The sequence below is a fragment of the Crinia signifera genome, chromosome 4, assembly GCF_055691185.1.
Source record: "Crinia signifera chromosome 4, ASM5569118v1, whole genome shotgun sequence".
Classification (NCBI taxonomy): domain Eukaryota; kingdom Metazoa; phylum Chordata; class Amphibia; order Anura; family Myobatrachidae; genus Crinia; species Crinia signifera.
Window position 1 is genome coordinate 263,125,150 of NC_139220.1, and position 17,092 is coordinate 263,142,241.

Below are 17,092 nucleotides of genomic sequence, written 5' to 3' on the forward strand. Positions count from 1 at the left end.
TTTCCTATGCCCAAGGAGATACATTACACATCAAGTTAAAGCATACTTAACTACTTTGATTTCTTCCTCTCTGGAAGATGCTGGGATGCAGGTGGGGGGTGATGGGGGTGGGACCAGGCTAATTGTGCAATTAGGCCCCACCCCCTAGCAGGGAAACTGCTGATTCTGGATAAGATTTGGTTATAGGTGGGGCTAAAATAACACAATTAGCATATAATCGTGTCATTACTCCCCGTCTTCTTTGCAGAGCCTGTATATTTGATGTATTTATTTCCGCATTCTGATCACTTCACTAGAAAGTTAGCGGATTGTGGGAGGGTGCCCTCTCTGATGGATGAATGGGGCAGTACCCCGAAAATCAGGAGTGTAAGCCAGTTTTAATCACAGTACAGCACTATGTTAAAATCTATATTACTGTAACTCTAATTAGTAATCCTACAATTTATATTGCAATGTATATTTAATTATATCATTGGATAACTGTACTGCTAGTAATTTGTCACTTAATAAAATCACAAAATTATTGAAGATATAACATTTGAAAAAAGTCCCCAGAAGAAAAAAGTATAACATATAATAATGCCTAATTGCATCTAGGAGGTTATTCTGGTTGGTGCGTAAATTTCCGAATTCTTTCGGAGCGGACCGCACGCCACGCTGTGCGGACATCGTAGGAAGAAACGCCCACTGGTCCTCCACATTCGGACGGACTCACTCTTTAAGAAGAGGGCGTGTTTACGGACGACATCCAAACCTTGCGTGTGCAGTGGACACACACATATTCTGCATGGTCTTGAACGGACGGGAACCTGGCCGTACGCACCGATGCGGTGTATTTCCGCAAAACATACTACTATCATCAGAACTCATACATCACACACATCACACACTTATGCAATTAGGCTACCTCATTAAAAAGGGATTGTTTTTAATGGTCATCTATTATTTTTCGAATTGATCATTAAACACATTACTACCACTTTAGATTAACCCTTACATCATGCAGAGTTCCAAACATTCTTTCTTGCCCCTTTACGCCCATGTGTTATATATGCATGTATCATAAATTATTCTTCAAATGCAAACACACACATACACACCAACACACTATCTACATCTTTACATTACCCTTCACCCAGCCGTGCTTTCAGCATATATTTGTGTGTTTAGTAATGGTCCATTTAGGCTGCAATGGTTCCAATTGAAGCAATGAAAAGAGTGTAATTAATGAGTAATGAGTAGAGGAGTGGATTGTATTGTGTTCAGCTGACTGTGGTTCAGGTGCGGCCGTACTAATTGGGCGATCCGAATGCCTAGCGCATGACCGAGTGGTGTCCGCAAAGTGAAACTTGCTTATGAAGACCGCATATTTCCTGGCTGTTGGTTCGTTTGCAGTCGGTGTTCTGTCCGAATGCACGCCTACCAGAATTAGTGCACTCCCTCGTGTACGCCCATGTTTACGCCCAGTTTAGCCCACTTTGAAACTACACCCCTGTGTAGTTCCGAATGATGCCCATATTACGCCCATATTTCACGAGTGAATGCGGTGCACATTTCTGTACGGTATTAGTGAGAACGAGTACGGAGACCATGCGTGGCACATGCGCATAGCGTTGCCCACGCATGCGCAGACAGCTAAAGAACGCCAACCGAAAGAATTCGGAAATTAACGCATCGACCAAAATAAGGCCCCTAATGACTGTAACACAGAAAAGTATCAGCGCTATCCCAACAGACACACTATCTCTAATTCAAAAGGTTTAGGTGTAGACCATATACACTGCTGCGCATATATATCTCAAAAAATTATATAGACATATAGTGCCCCAGCAGGTTCCAGCAGCGTGTAAAAAGGGAAAAGCCTATCTCCCCAAGATACAGACAACAGAAAAAGAAAACAATATTTACGACGCGCTAGAAACCATATATAGAAAATATAAATTTATTATGTAGAAACTCACTGGCCAGTGATAGAACTCAGTATAACTCTAATTATAAAATATTATATTATACGTGTATACATCTAAAACATAAATATGTAACATCAAATATTAAAAAGACCTAAGTATCACACCTGGATATTTTTGGAACCAGGACCTCAATATCTGTCCCAGTATAGTGGAAAATGGGAGAGTGTTTATTTGGAGCTTCACTCAGATAGAGGATTCTTCGATTACATCTGGCCAGACACAAAAAGAGACAAAAATAGTCCTTTAAAAAAATATATATATATATAAATTAAAAATGTAGGGACGTCCACCCTGTACCTTTAGCTGGTAAGCCGGTCAGTAGAGATAATAGTCCTGGCTTTTTATAGTAGGGAGCCCGGGCTCTTTCCCACCAGGGATGTTATATTCGCTGAGTTGAAAACAGCTGCACAGTGGTGGATAATGGAACATCCAGTATTGTAGAGAGATGAAAAAAATATAACTGCTCAATGACGCGTTTCCCCGCCTCCGTTGGGACTCGGCGGCTTCCTCAGATTTTGAGCTCTATATATTTTTTTCATCGCTCTACAATACTGGACGTTCCATTATCCACCACTGTGCAGCTGTTTTCAACTCAGCGAATATAACATCCCTGGTGGGAAAGAGCCCGGGCTCCCTACTATAAAAAGCCAGGACTATTATCTCTACTGACCGGCTTACCAGCTAAAGGTACAGGGTGGACGTCCCTACATTTTTAATTTATATATATATATTTTTTTAAAGGACTATTTTTGTCTCTTTTTGTGTCTGGCCAGATGTAATCGAAGAATCCTCTATCTGAGTGAAGCTCCAAATAAACACTCTCCCATTTTCCACTATACTGGGACAGATATTGAGGTCCTGGTTCCAAAAATATCCAGGCGTGATACTTAGGTCTTTTTAATATTTGATGTTACATATTTATGTTTTAGATGTATACACGTATAATATAATATTTTATAATTAGAGTTATACTGAGTTCTATCACTGGCCAGTGAGTTTCTACATAATAAATTTATATTTTCTATATATGGTTTCTAGCGCGTCGTAAATATTGTTTTCTTTTTCCCTAATGACTGTAAGCAGAAAAAAGCAGGAAAATGTTCATACTAAAATATAACCGGAATAAGTTGCACATCCAGTGGGGGTTTATGAATTTAGTAATCACTTTGGGAAGATTACTGAGAAGTTCCTGGAGGGACTGTTCATTACTAACTATACATTCCAGTAAGTAATGCATTTAAACGTTGTATTTATTACATAAACAAAAGTGCTGCATTACTGCAGTGCACATTCATGTTGAAAGGTCCGTGGCTTATAGATTGCATAATATGGGTATAATATGGTTACGTACTGCCCCTCCTGGTGCCAGCAATTACAATCAGATAACAGTGGGTAAACCTTTCCATAAAAGGACTGGTTGGATCTGTGATGTTATTTTTCAGGAAGCATCATTTCACTAATAATTCTGCCTAAAAAACTGGCAGCAGTTTACAATAAAACATCCATCACAGTATGTGTTTTATGTTAAATGTAGAAGTGATCTCCCATATATTAATGTCTTTCTGTGTTCACAATTTTCTGCATATGTTCTGATGTAAAATTTACCTAATAAAAATACTTAAGTAAAACAAAGCAAAAAAAACATCCATCACAGTGAATCAGTCTGTAACCTCACAGGAGCCTATTAGTCGGTACATTACTGCCCTCCACTTTATCTCTTTCCCTCAAGTTTTGATAAATATCCCCCTATGTTTGGAAAATAACAGTAAGGTGCTGATTGTTTGCTACTTTACTCATTTATTCCTCACATTTTACACATTACGCAATCCCTGCCAATGCCAATAGTGGCGGTGGTAGGGGGATGGTATCGGCAAGTGCATACACACTTGCTGATGCTGGGCTAGAGGGAGTTGACAGTGGGGTGAGCGATAGTCATGGTCGTCAATAACAAGGACTCCCTTGTCCGAACATGTTTGGACGAGGTAGAGGGTCTTAAACAATGCGCGGAGTGCACATCGTTAATGACATGGGGTGTACACTCTAGGCGAAATTGCAAACAATGTCGCTCAGAAAGCAGCTTTACAGAGTAATAAGGTTTAAAGAGATAACGTACCAACCAAGCAACTCCTGTTATTTTTTTAAACAGCCTGCAATATGGCAGTTAAAAGTTAATGATACTTTATCGCTCTACATCATCAGCCTCCAAGACAGTGCCGGATTACAAAAGATTTGGAAATTGCCTATGGTCCCTTTTAGGAACTCTGTGCCAACGAATAAAAAATAATATTGATTTGATCTTGAAAGAAAATTATAATCAAGCTTTCTTAAATTGTTTTTAAAAGATGGAAAATTTTAACCAACACGAAGAAATGAAAACTTTAGAATAAATACTCTATTAATAAAATGCTATATTAATGTGATGTATAAATTAAGAATTTAGTAGTTTATTCAATTAGTGTCAGATCCAAATGCATTTGTCAGAATGAATGGGACACTACCTATTCCAATAAGCAGCCAAATTAAACTGTCGGATTTAGCCACTGATTGCTGCTCACCCAGCGCCAGGACCAGGTGAGCGATGGCGTGAGGTAGGCGGGAGGTGGAAGGGTGGGGACAGCGCCAGGTGTTCTGCTCTCACCCAACCCTGCCTCAATCTGACTTTTTTAAAGATGATCCGAAACAGGACAAAAAAAACTCAGATTTAGCCCCATTTCCAACAAAAGCAGGTGGATTGGCAGCTATATAAAAGCAGACCTTATTGAATAGGTTGGAACCATCTTTCCATTTTAACCACTCCCCTAGATGATTAGTGACAGGTGTGTTGGTAACTGCTCACCTATAAAAGCATAGTCTGCTGTGAGCTTTATACCAGATAGCATGCCTGGAATCAAACATTAATGTGATAGCTGTGTGTATTGTAGCCATTTTGAGCAATAGTGTTAAGACCTGCAGAAAAGTGGGGTCCCGTGAAGGGTGCTGCAGGCTTAAATGCATTTATCAATTCATAAACTAAATCTCCACAATTTATTAATATCAGTTAATTTAGTGTGTGCAGAGCCCCTACAATGTCTGTTTAAACAATGTGGTCACAAGCCATAGGGCACCCCAAAACTAGGAAAGGTGAGTGCCGATGCTTAGTGTATATATTATATATATATATGCATGAGAAAAAGAAGGTGGGATCCTAATAATGCACTTTAGAGCCAGGAGCACCTTGCTGTTAAAGAAGGAACTAAGGAATAAAATATATACTATATATCCCAGCCCAGGCATTTTCAGGGAGGGTCTGCGACATCAGCTTTGGCCTTATTCAGCCTGTCTCTTTTGCAGAATTGTGGAAGGGTCAGAGCTTACACCATAGTTGCCTACCCTCCTGCAGGAGACTCCCTGAAATAGCAGCAATCTCCCTCTCTACCTCATTAGTCTACCAATCTCCCTCATTTCACCTCGCCCACATTACACTGTTACATATTTGTGAGTAAAAAAAGAATTAGAGATAGATCAATTTACACTGAATCATCAGCACCATTTCCCAGCACTTTAGCAAGTATAGTAGCTCTTACTAACTGCTTTGGGGCTCATCTACATATTAAAAGATTCCTCTCAAATGTAGCAGTACACACCCACGCTTCTAGGTGCCACATTTACAATCTTTTTTCACAATCTTTCCATATATGGACCTAGACACGCCCTTTGGGAGGAGCATGACACGCCCCCTCAATGGAGCACTGTGCAACATTCTACTACAAACTATAATCTCTCTGAAACTAGTTTTCAAAAGTAGGCAAGTATGGGTTACGCACCCTTGTACAGAATCGGAAACGCATGTATGGCGAGTGAATTGGGAATGATCCATTCTTAAGTCATTCTCAGACTTGCACGGGGCGGGGTTTCACTCTGTCTGGGCGGTGGCTATCTGATTGCAGACCTCTGCAAATTCGCACAGCAGCAATCAGGTCTGAATCAAGCCCTTTTATAACCACATTTGTTGTATGCTTCATGTTTCCATAGAAACAAAACTGATTTGCAAGTATGGCTGCCCATGTCCATGTACAGTATGCAGGCAGGAAATAAAGAATTAATAAATAGGTTGAAAAGAAATGTTCTTTTTGTATTGCGTCTTAAATTGTACATTTTGTCTGAACAATCATTTGCTCTGTTCTATTAAAAAGTACTTCTGTTCCTGGGAATATAGTCTATTGTCATGACCTACAATACTACAGAACTATAGCAATGAATAGCTGCCCTTGAGCACTACAGGTAAGTGTACATTTCTGTAAATGAAAAAAAAAAAAAAAAAATATATATATATATATATATATATATATATATATATATAATATATTGTGAACGCGCAATCACGACCTTCTTCCGTGTTCCTTTATTGGGGTGCTCCCCTAAGGTGACACAATGGGCCAAATGTAATAGTGTGAGAGTTTCAGAAAGTGAGAGATTTTGGGAGAGTTTTCCCATTTTTTTTAAAGCAGCAATCAATTACATGGCAAAACCAGGTTGATTTTGCCATGTAATTGAATGCTGCTTTAAAAAAATGGGAAAACTCTCCCAAAATCTCTCACTTTCTGAAACTCTCACCCTATTACATTTGGCCCACAGTGTCCCAATTATATAGCAGTGTAGGGTATAATACTCCAATTAGGGCACTCACCACAGTCTCAAAATGACTTGCTTTAACAAGGGTACTTTACCACTGTGTACAGCATGTAGTCTACGTTTCGGCCACCGGGTGGCCTATCTCAAGACAAGACATCAGTAGGCATCCACACAGCTCCAGAGTCAGGATGTCAGGATGTGTATATATATATATATATATATATATATATATATATATATATATCCAACCTTACTCCCGGCACTCTGTTGCCCCTGTAACAGGGGTGTCTTGCCCAGGTGCCTTCCTGTGGTGGGACGGTCCCCACTGTATAGACTCCTTGTTTGCGGCGGCACTCAGGGACTTGGAAACGCTGGTAGCTTAAGTGAACATTTTATTTCAACATTTCGGGGATCTTGCCCCCATCCTGACGAAGGGGGCAAGATCCCCAAAACGTTGAAATAAAATGTTCAATTAAGTTACCAGCGTTTCCAAGTCCCTGAGTGCCGCCGCAAACGCGCAAACAAGGAGTCTATATATATATATATATATATATATATATATATATATATATATATATGTATGCACTGTGGCAAATTTGCATAATTCTGACACTACAGCCCCATACACACTAGCCGTATCAGCCAGTGCCGATATCGGCGGTGGTTTCTGCCATTGGCAAGTGCATACATCAGTGGTTCCCAATTTTTTTTTAATTCGGTCACGCTGGAGTATCAGAATTTTCTTCACGGCACCCCTAGGGCAAAAGTTTCTCATTAATAAAATCAAAATGTAAATGAACAAAATTGTGTTAATAGGTCATCCTTTGTGTAAGTTAAATGGTAATGCACAGGATTCACTTCTGTTTGTCCACAGTTTGACTATTATATTCATCATAAATCATTTGAATTAGTCGTGGCCCACCTATCCATGGCACCTTGCAAGTCTCCCGAGGCACCCTAGGGTGCCGCAGCACACAGCTTGGAAACAGCTGGCATACACACTTGTCGATGCAGGCAGGTGTGGAGTAACGGGGGGAGGAGTGGCTGCAGCATGGCCCTCCTTAACAAGGTCCTCCCTCATCTGTACATGTTGAAACCATTTGCATCGTAATAGGCGTTTTAAGGCCAACTACAAGGCCATGCAAGATGCAGACCGAAAATAATGTACATCTGAGAGTTACTATATATAAAAGAGCCATTTCTGCAAAACAAAATTTCCGAATGGGCGGGAGGGATGTGCTGGGTGCGGAAGGGGGAGGGGAGTTCTCCTGCAAGTTTTAAGTATCCACCAAATATACTATTGTGGGACAACACAAATCTCCGATGTGTGCTACGGCCCTTTAATTCCAGCAGCAGCCACAGACAGATAGGATAACACCATCTCCAGATGGCAACTAATTCTCACCTTTTTATGGAGGGGGAAACTCATGTGACGCATGCACCTAGCAAGAGACTATAATTACCTTTAGGTGAAAATATTTTTACTTTGCTAATTTACACAAAAAAATATTCCTATCATACCCGCATAACAAATGTGCATTGTGACAAATAAGCCTCAAAATGTGTCATAACTGCAAAATAACCCATCATTCACACCAACTTCCAATTAATGCTGGCCATTTTACCAGACACTGGTCTGTTTTCTATCTTACAATGACACTGCCGGAACCCAGTGGTATGGGAGGTGATCTAGTTGCTCACATATCTGACTACGGGAAGAATGATAAACAGGCAGCCAATTAGCTCCTACCTGCCATGTCACAGACTGTGTTTGAAAAATGTCAGACAGGAGCTGATTGGTTGGTTGTTTATCACTCTCCATTTGATCCCTTTTGAAGCTTAGTGCATCTGGCCCTATATAATTTACCCTGTTGCTTGGCTTTTTGGCTGAGCTCCTGAATTGCTGTGCGTGACTGGCCAGTATTTCTTGCACCAGATCAATCAATGCAGACTGGTTGCTATCGGTAACAAGGTATGCGTGCACATTTGTATGTTTTTATTAAATAACACCTCTATTTTAATTAGCTAGGTGCTATTTGTCTTGTTGTCGTGTCTGGAACATTAACCGCTCTGAGTTTTGCAGACTATTGATTTGCTTAGAACAGCCAGTCCTGCTCCACTTCAATATCACTGTTGTTTTCTCAGCAATCTCAGCATTAAATAAATAATATTGATATGAAATCTGAGCACTGTAGTAATTTATATATGTAAAGATATGTTGTTGTATCTATGATTTGTTTATGTATGCACTGTTGTGTGATTTACTATTATGTACAGTGAAGCATACCCTCTGGTGCATAACATATGCAAAAGATAATAAGGACAATTATGAATATAATGATTATTATATGAATCATAACATTTGGATATAGAGTACATTGAATCACTGCTAGAAAGATGACAATATTTTAGTATTAGAATTTTACATTTTATTTCTATCTGCTAGTAATAAAATTATATCTCTCTACCACTCATTTCATTCCTGTTTTTTCAATGTTAGTTGTACTCAATAGACATCTACACAGCTATATGGTTCTGGCTAGGGATGGCCATCGACAAATTCGAAATCATCAATGGTTTGTGGTGGACGTAGAATAGTTTTGCCATGGATAGAGGAGAAACAGATGGTTTCCCTCCTCCATCAACGTCAAACATGAACGAATAGGGTTTTTTCCCCCAAGGGGCCAGGATTTCTCCGCCCCTGACACCTGTGGAGCCCCGCCCATATGCTTTGTTTGGCCCACAGGCCAATCAGTCAAAGAAAATAGATGACCATCGGTAGATAAAAACATTGATGGTCATCCATTGCATAGTATGCCAGTATCGATGGACAGTTGCACTATTGCCATTGATGGCAACCATCGATGGTAATGGCAATAATAGCCATCCCTAGTTCTGGCATTTGAGTGAACATGGGGGCGTTTTAAGAGAAGATGGGGTCTGTGTCACTTGCTAGAAATGGTTTCTTGACACCAGGAATGCTCAGAACATGTTTGAAGGCAGAGGAGAAGACCCTGGTAGATAAGGTTAAAGCAGTGAGCAAGATGCCAGCAGGCAATGGAAAAGAGAGGACAAAGTGGGGACAAAAAAGAAGAGAGACTGGGCCAGATGCACTACGCTTTAAAAGAGATAAAATGTAGAGTGATAATCAACCAACCTAACTTCCATGTCTCAGACTGTGTTTGAATAATGTCAGCCATAAGCTGATTGGTTGATTGTTTATCACTCTCCATTTTATCACTTTTGAAGCTTAGTGCATCTGCCACAAAGAGAGAAAAGATTTGCTTCATTTACAGATAGGAGTCACTTGAAGATGGATGGGTGAGAAGGGGAAGATAAGGGAACAAATGTTTGGATCATACAGTATCTGGACTATGCCAAATAGTGTAAACAATGCCATAAATAGTAGAAGAATCTGAAGCACTCACACAGGAACGTTTTAATCTGAGTGTTTCAATAGCAAGCTCTGTTTCCAGAGTACTTAGGATATCGACCAGGGACAGATGTACAGTATCAAGCTTTAAAAAGTGAAAAATTGGAAACAGCCAGCCAATTAGTACCTACCTGTCATTTTAAAAACCCAGCCTGTAACATGGCAGGTAGGAGCTGATCGGCTGGCTGTTTATCACTCTCCAATTTATCACTTTTTGAAGCTTGATACTGTACATCTGGCCCCTTGTGTCCTAAGTGGGACTTTACAGCTGGTTTCCAATATCAACATTTTAAAGAGTCCAAAGTATCCAGCAATGACCCTGGTGACAGGTATTATCTTAATACAAGGGACAATGTGGGTGATTATTGTATGTGGTCTGATATTTTTAGCCATGGGCTACTGCTTAAAACTGCCCTGCAGATATGAACTGTTGTGCTTCCTGACATAGACCCCAGTATTTGGCAAGACTCCTTATTTGCCATGCACAGACTGGGCCACCAACTTTTATCTGGAATGTATGTGTACAGGAACAGAGTTACACAAGGATGAATTACCAATCACTTTCCCGGATCATGTACCTCATGGCTCTTATTCTCATTCACCCGCACTGGCAAATTCCTTCTCAAATGGACAAAACCATGTGCACTGCAGGTGGGGCAGATGTAACTTGTGCAGAGAGAATTAGATTTGGGTGGGGTTTTACTTCAAAGTGAAATCTATAGTGCAGTGTAAAAATAAAGCAGCCAGTATTTACTCTGCACAGAAACAAAATAGCTCACCCAAATCTAAATCTCTCTACACATGTTACATCTGCCCCACCTGCAGTGCACATGTTTTTGTCCATTAGAGAGAGAATTTGCAAGTGAACCAGAATCAGACCCTATGTACTTATGTGTATATGTCTGGACTACCTTAATCCATCACTGCAGTGGTGTAAGTTTGTTCCAATTGCCCAAAGGCAAGATAAATATTGGTGTCCATCCAGAAAATATTTCTATATAATTATTACTCCACAGATGGGCCCGTTCAAGATGGACTTGCCCTAGATGTAGAGAGTTACTTTTTCTCTATTTCCTCCCTTGGATCATGGAATATGTTGGAGTAGGATTCCAAACAAGGTTGTCTCTCCACAGATGGGCCACAGATGGGTTAGTTCAAGATGGACTTGACCTAGGTGTGGCCTAAGTAGCCTTGAACTAACTAGAACTTATTATTAGTCCACTCCATGGGTCAAGTAATGAGTTGGTGTTGCTCCCGAGTCTAAAAAAACCTCGAAATGGCACCACTGGCGGAGCAGTGAAAGCAGGATTGGTCCTCAAAGCAAAATGTACATTAAGTGACACTTGTGGGGGCATTGCTTAGAGGGCATTACTAGGAGCATTATATATATATATATCTAATTGCATAGGTGCGGCACTCCAACTGTGTGCAGATGGGAAGGGGGTGCCCGCCGAGGTACACCTGTCTCTCAGGTGCGTATTTGCAGAGATTTGGATGGCGGCGGCACTCACGGATCACGAAATAAACAGTCAGCAGACCTGGTCTGCTGACTGTTTATTTCGTGATCCGTGAGTGCCGCCGCCATCCAAATCTCTCTCTCTCTCTCTCTATATATATATATATATATATATATATAGATGGTTGGATGCGGCGGCACTCTCAGGCTTCACAAGAATAGACGACAAGTGTCAACTTTGTTCTTTCAACGTTTCAGTGCCCGTGCACTTTTATCAAGAAAAAGTCATTTCTTGATAAAAGTGCACGGGCACTGAAACGTTGAAAGAACAAAGTTGACACTTGTCGTCTATTCTTGTGAAGCCTGAGAGTGCCGCCGCATCCAACCATCCATATACCCCACTCACTGCTGCAGTGAGTGTGCTTACGGAAGGCACCAAGCATTCTTGCCCGACAGCCCTGGAGTGCCGGCCAGCCACCACCATATATATATATATATATATATATTAGAGATGTGCGGCGGCCACTTTTTCGGGTTTTGGTTTTGGTTTTGGATCTGGATCTACCTTCGTGTTTTGGATCTGGATTGGTTTTGGCAAAACCACCCTTGCGGGTTTTGGTTTTGGTTTTGGATCTGGATTTATTTGGAAAAATGCTAAAAATTGCTAAAATAATAGTTTTCAGGCCTGTTTTTGCCCCTAAAGTGTTATTAAGCTCAATAACATTAGTTTCCACTCATTTCTAGACAATTTTGATCACTTCACAGCTCACAAAATCGTTTTCATTTACTGTAGTAGGGCCATAAGGTTATCCCGATGTAGCTGGATGACTAAGCTAGGCGACAGCAGTGGGCATCACATACATGTGGACCTTACACTTCCAACCTGGCACATGTCGGAAGCAGAGCAGCACTACAGGGGCAGACATTGTGGCAGTTTAATAACCCCCCCCCCCTTGTAGCTGCACTCCTCTTTTAGAACCTCCACACCATTAGCAAGAGAAGAGAACATTTGATTAGTTTAATATCTAACAAGACCCCTATCTGGCGTGAGGTCACGTGGTTTGTGAAGATACCTCCTTATCAAACTTGATCAGACAGGCTAGGCGTACGTTTTCCATTTCCTCCCTCACCACTTCACCACATTACATGTGTTCCTCCCGAAGGCACGCACTTGGTCTAGTACACTGACCATCAGCAGCTGTTGGGACTACTTCTTCCCAAACATTTATCAATCCATCCATACTATCCCAAAAGGAGGATATACTCTGGATGTCACTGATGACATCTATTCTTCCCCAATAGAGAAGGACCGATCTTCGTTCAAAGCTATACTAGTAGCTGCGCTCCTCTGGTAGAAGATCCAATCAAGTACCAAAACCCCTGTTTGGCTTGATTGAGCACTCTTCCTCATGTTCAGCCAAGGAGCAGTGGGCGTTTCGTGCAGCACTTATTTAGTCTGCAAGGTAGTATCTGATTATATCAGTTTAATATCTAACAAGACCCCTATCTGGCGTGAAGTCACATGGTTTCTGAACGCTGGGAGCATTACCAGTTGCCTCCTCATCCATCACCTAATGGGTGGAGGGGGGTGGGGTAATTGGTGGCAGGGGTGGGGTAATTGGTGGCCTCCACCTCTCTAGGACCCCAGGTTAGGAGATCCCTATATAGGTCTACCCTTATAGACCGCTATCTATGTAGTAGGGTCAATTAGTCTGCTACATCTGTCACCCAATTCACCGCTAAGGTTAATTTATTTGAGCTGGCTGGCTAGGTGTGTTTTCCCTTACCTTACCCTTCACACTGGACACAGGATATATGTCGTCACACTGGACACTGGATATATGTCGTCACACTGGACACAGGATATATGTCGTCACACTGGACAATGGATATATGTCACGCTGGACACAGGATATATGTCGTCACACTGGACACAGGATATATGTCGTCACACTGGACACAGGATATATGTCGTCACACTGGACACAGGATATATGTCGTCACACTGGTCAATGGATATATGTCGTCACAGTGGACACAGGATATATGTCGTCACACTGGACACAGGATATGTCGTCAGTCGTCACACAGGACAGGACACAGGATATATGTCGTGAGTGACTTGTGACACTGGATAAGATATAGGCCGTCACACTGGACACAGCCCCTTGTATTAATGCTGCCCCTGTACACAGTGTACTACTCAGCAGCACTGCAGCACCTGCGTGTGAGCACTGCAGCACGACACAGGATATATGTCGTCACACTGGACACAGGATATATGTCGTCACACTGGACACTGGATATATGTCGTCACACTGGACAATGGATATATGTCACGCTGGACACAGGATATATGTCGTCACACTGGACACAGGATATATGTCGTCACACTGGACACAGGATATATGTCGTCACACTGGACACAGGATATATGTCGTCACACTGGACACAGGATATATGTCGTCACACTGGACACTGGATATATGTCGTCACACTGGACACAGGATATATGTCGTCACACTGGACAATGGATATATGTCACGCTGGACACAGGATATATGTCGTCACACTGGACACAGGATATATGTCGTCACACTGGACACAGGATATATGTCGTCACACTGGACACTGGATATATGTCGTCACACTGGACACAGGATATATGTCGTCACACTGGACACAGGATATATGTCGTCACACTGGACACTGGATATATGTCGTCACACTGGACACTGGATATATGTCGTCACACTGGACAATGGATATATGTCACGCTGGACACAGGATATATGTCGTCACACTGGACACAGGATATATGTCGTCACACTGGACAATGGATATATGTCGTCACAGTGGACACAGGATATATGTCATCACACTGGACACAGGATATGTCGTCAGTCGTCACACAGGACAGGACACAGGATATATGTCGTGAGTGACTTGTGACACTGGACAATGGATAAGATATAGGCCGTCACACTGGACACAGCCCCTTGTATTAATGCTGCCCCTGTACACAGTGTTCTACTCAGCAGCACTGCAGCCCCTGTGTGTGAGCACTGCAGCACTGAGTTAGTTAGTTAAATCACAAAAAAAACAAAGGGTTCAGGGCTAAACACAGGGCTTAGGGCTAAATAAATCACATCAGGGCACGGGCCACAGGACAGCCCCTGGACAGTGGACACTGCAGCCCCTGCGTGTGAGCACTGCAGCACGACACAGGATATATGTCTTCACACTGGACACAGGATATATGTCGTCACACTGGACACAGGATATGTCGTCAGTCGTCACACAGGACAGGACACAGGATATATGTCGTGAGTGACTTGTGACACTGGATAAGATATAGGCCGTCACACTGGACACAGCCCCTTGTATTAATGCTGCCCCTGTACACAGTGTACTACTCAGCAGCACTGCAGCCCCTGCGTGTGAGCACTGCAGCACGACACAGGATATATGTCGTCACACTGGACACAGGATATGTCGTCAGTCGTCACACAGGACAGGACACAGGATATATGTCGTGAGTGACTTGTGACACTGGACAATGGATAAGATATAGGCCGTCACACTGGACACAGCCCCTTGTATTAATGCTGCCCCTGTACACAGTGTACTACTCAGCAGCACTGCAGCCCCTGTGTGTGAGCACTGCAGCACTAAGTTAGTTAAATCACAAAAAAAAACACAGGGTTCAGGGCTAAATAAAATAAATCACAACACAGGGCTTAGGGCTAAATAAATCACATCAGGGCACGGGCCACAGGACAGCCCCTGGACAGTGGACACTGCAGCCCCTGCGTGTGAGCACTGCAGCACCTAGTTAGTTAAATCACACTACAGGGCTCAGGCCACAAGTCTACAACACAGGGCACAGCACAGCACGGAGCACATGGCACGGAGCACAGCACAGGGCAGTGAGGGCAGGTCACGGAGCACAGCACGGAGCACATGGCACGGAGCACAGCACAGGGCAGTGAGGGCACAGGTCAGGTCACGGAGCACATGGCACAGAGCACAGCACGGAGCACATGGAGCTTCCCAACCACCCTCTTCCCTCTCCAAGATTGGAGTGAAGATGGCGGGCGCGCGTGCGTCTTTTATAAGATCCCGCTCCCGCGAGAATCCGACAGCGCGATGATGACGTTCGGCCTCGTTATTGGTCCGGAATTCAGGCGGGAACACCCGAGCCGGCTCGGATCTGGCCCGGATCCCCGATATTCGGATCTGTCAGATCTCGGGGATCCGGACCCGCTCATCTCTAATATATATATATATATATATATAGCATAATGTGTGGCATCATATGTAAAGGGCATTGCGGTGTGCAGCATCATCTAATGGGCATTTCTGTGTGCGCCATCATGTGTAATGGGTACTATGGTGTGTGGCATCATGTGTAATGGGCATGGCTGTGTGCGGCATCATGTGTAAGGGGCATTATGTTGTGTGGCATAATGTGTAATTGACATTATGGTGTGCGACATCAGATGTAATGAGCATTATGGTGTGTGGCATTATGTGTAATGGACATTACGGTGTGTGACATCAGGTGTAATGACCACTACAGTGTGTGGCATCATGTATAAGGGGCATTACAGGGACATCATGTGTGATGACACCATTTGTTACCTTTAGTACATCCTGCCAACTGTCACTCACTGCCTCCCTGTCACCCTCTACCTCCATGTCACCCTCTACCTCTGCTGGCACCCACTGCCTCTCCCTGTCACCTTTTCCTGTGAAGCATTTTTTAAACTTGGCTTGAGAGGGGCCCAAAGCATATTTTTGCACCTGGTCCCACCACTTTCTAGCTCCGTCTCTGAAAAGAAGACTCTTTTTCTGGGGCACTCTTGAATACATCTAAATGTGTATAGATGAAATGTTACTTTTATTAAATAAATCAAGATTAAAATTGATACATTGGGGGAAATTTACTAAGAATACGAAAATGAAAAATCGTATTCGTATTCTTAATACGAATGGATACAAATGCATACGGCTGTTTTAGCCATTTGCAAATTCATATTCCGGAGGAAAATGTACTAATCAGTCATATTTGACTGATTCTTATTTTCCGATGGCGTATCCATTCGTATTTTAACCGATACGAATTTGTATTTATTTATTTATTATTTATTTATTTACAGTTTCTTATATAGCACAGCATATTCCATTGCGCTTTACAATTCAAAATAACAGTGATTAAACAAACTGGGTAGATGACAAACTGACATGAAGGTAGGAGGGCCCTGCTCGCAAGCTTACAATCTATAGGGATAATAGGAGGGATACATAAGGATAGAATTCCATGGCATGGCAGTCCCATCAGATTACAAGACAGTCCTGATGGGATGCAATTAGATATAAATGCTTCTGGAGGTTGTGTGGGGGTCCTGAATATGATAAGCTTGCCTGAAGAGGTGAGTTTTCAGGGAATGCTTGAAAGTTTGGAGGCTAGAGGAGAATCTTAGTGTACGTGGAAGGGCATTCCATAGGGTGAGTGATGTCTGGCAAAAATCCTGCAAGTGTAAGTGGGAGCAAGTAACGAGTGTGGATGAGAGACGCAGATTTTGTGCAAAGCGGAGAGGTCGGGTGGGGATATATTTT

The 17,092-nt window shown here is 42.4% G+C and overlaps 1 protein-coding gene across 3 annotated transcripts in view; it reads left to right on the forward strand.

Annotated features, from left to right (window-relative positions):
- The window catches only part of LOC146075337 (prolactin-releasing peptide receptor-like), a 138,095-nt gene that overhangs the window by 106,148 nt on the left and 14,855 nt on the right, over positions 1-17,092 (forward strand). The gene's annotated exons all lie outside the window — the stretch shown is intronic.